This window comes from Solanum stenotomum, unplaced genomic scaffold (genome assembly GCF_019186545.1).
Source record: "Solanum stenotomum isolate F172 unplaced genomic scaffold, ASM1918654v1 scaffold19035, whole genome shotgun sequence".
In the NCBI taxonomy this organism is placed as follows: domain Eukaryota; kingdom Viridiplantae; phylum Streptophyta; class Magnoliopsida; order Solanales; family Solanaceae; genus Solanum; species Solanum stenotomum.
In genome coordinates this window covers 202,393-206,937 of record NW_026025332.1, presented here as the reverse complement: position 1 = coordinate 206,937, position 4,545 = coordinate 202,393, and the positions used below count along the sequence as shown (strand labels likewise).

Here is a 4,545-nt window from a genome sequence, read left to right as displayed (position 1 = left end):
ATGCATCCAATGGTTGTCGTGAGTTCCAGCCTAAGTTGTCCGCTTGGGTTTCTGGTCTTTCAAAAGCCACTCTTAGTCAACTAGTGTAGAGCGAAACCAAATCCCAAATTTAGCGCATTTGAACTAAGTTGACTCAACACCCAAGGCGTGTTGGGCCCATTAGAAGCTCACCTTGTGTCTATTTGGCTCATTGGTCAATAAAAGACAATCATGTTTATGTGTTTAAATGTGAAGGATGTATACGTCATTTGGCAAAACATTGTGTCTTGGGGTTGGGCGTTTAATAGTTTGTTCGAGTCGAAAAAGGATCAAGTTACCATTGCATCCAAAGACGTGAACATCCGGAGATGATAAGAAACCAAGTATGAAGGACCTTCCATGGAAGCTTAATTTAGGATTGTACCCCTGCGCGGGACTGAATATTTTGTATCCCATTTCCCCTATTGTGTATCCCCATTTAGTTTATTCGTAAAACTTGTCTAAATTTGGGTTTTGGGGCAATAGAATTTTTCAAATGACGTTATACATTTTTAAAATCGTTAGGCCTATCCTTGGCACAAAAAGGTCACATATATGTTTAGAACTCGCAATACTTGTTTATGTGTTACAACTGCTTGTGTGAATATGATGTTTTATTTGGAGATATTCTAGCTCACTCCTCTTCAAATTGTTTTTAGAACCCCTAAGCAAATATCAAGTCACTATCGAAAGTGCGGCCAAATACCCTTCGAGTCTTTAGTTTCCCTAAAAAATTCAAACTTCATCTTCCAAATCTTTACTTTCTCATCTAAGAAAAAAGCTCACCCTCTATCTCAACTCAAAAAGAGATTCAAACAGGTCGAACGATGTAGGACCTGAATTCTCCTTCGTGAGATACGTAGGGAGCCTTTCAAGGATTGGTCCTCATTTTTGAGAATTTTTTTTCTTTTCCAACTCTTGCAAGGAGACTAGAGTTTCATATCAATCGAAAATCAGAAGTATGAAAAGGACCTTGGCTCCACGAAAGTCGACTTCTTTGATTCACTAATTCCAAAATTAAATAGACAAATTCCTATTTACTTAGTCATTTCTCTATATACGTGGGATAGTTTATCTTCAAGTGGAGCAACTCTTATGTGTTTGTGGTCATATGTGTGATGTTTTGTATTNTCTTTCAAATCTTTACTTTCTCATCTAAGAAAAAAGTTGACCCTCTATCTCAACTCAAAAAGAGATTCAAATAGGTCGAACTATGTAGGACCTGAATTCTCGTTCGTGAGATACGTAGGCAGCCTTTCAAGGCTTGGTCCTCATTTTTGAGAATTTTTTTTCTTTTCCAACTCTTGCAAGGAGACTACAGTTTCATATCAATCGAAAATTAGAAGTATAAAAAGGACCTTGGCTCCATGAAACTCGACTTCTTTGATTCACTAATCCCAAAATTAAATAGACAAATTCCTATTTACTTAGTCATTTCTCTATATACGTGGGATAGTTTATCTTCAAGTGGAGCAACTCTTATGTGTTTGTGGTCATATGTGTGATGTTTTGTATTATTTATCATCTACACGGATGAACACATTTATCTTTTAAGTTATTTTTCATTCTCATATACTTAGAACTTCTCTGTGTCGATAAGCTCATTGATCATCCTTATTTTACAAGATCGAAAGCTCACAAAGATTCCTTCCCCAATCAGAATTCTCGAAAAGAAAAGTCAACAATGGGCGATAACAGTGATGATGTTGGCCTAACTGATGTTGTCGTGGCTCAACCCATTGTCGCTGATCAGAATGAATTAATTATGACGTTGATGCAGCAGATCGCCAAAATAAGGGTCGAATGCAGAGAAGGCAAGATTTGCCTAATCCGACTTTTGCTTTCAACACTCCAAGAGATGGAAGACCTCCACTATACTTTCCTCATTCAAACACAGAACATGCTAAAAAACCACCCTCCAGTTCTGCTCAGAATCCCTCAACCATCCACCTAACTACCCAAAATCTCCATTATGCCTCTATCTCCTACCAGACATCACATCATCTTCAAAGCGTATAAATACAGGTGGAAAATGCAGAAATACAGAGTTAAAATAAAATTGCAGGTTCGGGAGTTCAGGAATCAGCGGTATATATCAAATATACACTTGGTGTATATCATGACAAATAAGAATGAAAATGGGCCTAAAGACCAAGGAAATGTTCAACAGATCCATGCAACAAATGGGTCCAAAGGCCCAAATTTGATTTTCGTTCTCTCTTAAATTTATTTGTTGTTGATTAACTAACTTTGTTTGATCTATGGTTTAATTTAATTAAGTTCCCAAAGATATCCATTTTTATTTTTCTTTCTATTATTTTACTTATTTATATATTTAATTATGCATGATTATTTTGTCCTAATAGAAATTATGCCAAGTCTTTCCTTTAAAAGTAGCAATTTAAAACTATCTTTATTTCTAAACTTAATTATTATTATTTTTAAAAAAAAGTTAGTTGACAAGTCATTTTAGTCAAATCGTCGGTCAACCGCAAGTTAGCATGCATTTCAAGGGCCTAACACCTTCTCGGAATGTACATTGAACTCGAACCCTTTTATTTTCAATTGATCTTGTATGTTTAAAACTTTTGAAAAACCGTAAGTTTTCTTAATTTCTTAAAAAATTAAGTGGTGACTCTATTTTGGAAAATTGATTTTTCTTCAAGTCATAAGTCAATTTTTCAAAACAAGTCCCTTTCTTTTTTTATTTTCCGAGTAAAACAATTTATAACGACAGAAACAAATGTAACTACTAACATCAAGATAGACAGTAATCTCTACGAATAGATTCAGTTGACAAACATGAATAGAACACCAAAGAAGATAAGGAGATTTATGACTATAAAAATATTAACAACAAGAACGAAAGACATTATTAGCTACTTAATATCAACCAAACTCCAACACATGAAAACTAAAACAAAGCTAAGCACTTATAAATAGAAAACATAGAAGAGATGGGAATTAAACAAAACTAAGAGAGAATTTACCTCTTTCCAGGTAGCGAACCGGACAATGAGTTTGACGGAGCCAATTCCACCTCTTTAATTCGAACAACCACAAAATTTTAAACTATTAAACTAGGAATTCCCAAACCTTTTAGGGGTACTCTCAGGTCTCAAAAATTGTCCCCCTGAACAGTGAGGTGGGTTTATATAGAAACCCAAAAATCCCAAAAATGGACAAAATATCGATGTGGGACTGTTGCAAATTGAAAATCGTTTGAGAAATGATGTGGGAGAGGGCGAAATCTCCAATTTTTGAAGTGGATAAAGTGTATGAGCTGGAGAGTGTACGAATTTGCAACGCAATTGAAAAGAAAAAGGAAATTGGGATGGACGTGCGTCTTTAGGCTTGTGCTAAGCACGTGGATTATACGAATTAAAGTAGAAAAGGGGAAATTTGAGGCGGGAAATTTGGGAATGGTTCGCTCTTTAATTTCTGGGTGAATGTTGTTGGAGTTGCGTGTGCTGCTGGAATGAAGGAGAACGAAAAAGGTATGGGAACTTTAAGATGAACATGGGTCGGGTCTTCGGATTAAAGGTTGGCTTGCTTGAGGCTTTGGGCCGAAATTTGAGCTAATTGATTACTCAATCGAAAGTTGAAGGACTTGGTCCTTTGACCATATCCTAAATAAATCGTAAGCAAAATAAATTACGTATTTAATTAACTATTAAGCTTCTTAACTTTTAACAACACAAAATAATTATTTCGAAAAGAATGATCTTATAAGTTAAATTGTGAACTAATCAGCTTTATAGGAAATAAGATGCGTACTTAATTAAAACTCTATTTTTTGGTACAAATGATTTTCCAAATATTTATTCAAAAATTGAAAATTATATAAATCTATATATTCTAAGTATATAGAGATATATTTTATAGTAAAAAATGGAAAATTGCATTGAAAATGATTTCAGAAGGCATTTTTGATTTTTCAAAATAATTACTTCAAATTGTTTGAAATTTAAGAAGTTTGAAAAGTAATTTAATAGTGGAGGGAAAAAATTGGGTGTCAACAAGTGTCACGCCCCGAGCCTACACCCTGGACGTGGCCGGCACTCGAAGACCATTGCTGGTCCCCAAGCGAACCCTCATCCTGGCTGACTCCAAGCGGAATACTAACTTAAGCATACAAGAGCTTAAAACTGAATAAGAGTTTATAAACTCAACTTTATAAATCTTTAACTCAAAAGAAAACTCTGTATAATAGAATATATATACAACTCGCCATAAAAGGCAACTTTAGTCTTCAAAACATTTAACAAAATAAATGAAGAGACTTCTGAAACTCTATTGTCTATCTATGAAGCCTCTAACTGATAAAGATGGAAGCCGGGACAAGACCCACGACCTCCTAACAACTGATACAACTGAAAGGTAAATGAAATCCTCCGGAAGCAAAGAGGCTTGTCATAGCTAACTGGAACTCCCGGATGTATCAACGAATCTCCTGTTGATGATCCTGAATACCTGTGTCTGCATCATAAAAAGATGCAGGCCAAATGGCTCAGTACGTGGAATGTA

General features: G+C 35.2%; 1 long non-coding RNA gene across 1 annotated transcript in view; it reads right to left on the bottom strand.

The window, feature by feature from the left end:
• Positions 1-4,232: 4,232 nt before the first annotated feature.
• Positions 4,233-4,545, bottom strand: part of LOC125850753 (uncharacterized) — a 1,795-nt gene continuing 1,482 nt past the window's right edge. Inside the window, exon 2 of the long non-coding RNA XR_007444841.1 lies at positions 4,233-4,497. This is a non-coding gene — a long non-coding RNA (uncharacterized LOC125850753). The remainder of the gene's footprint in view (positions 4,498-4,545) is intronic.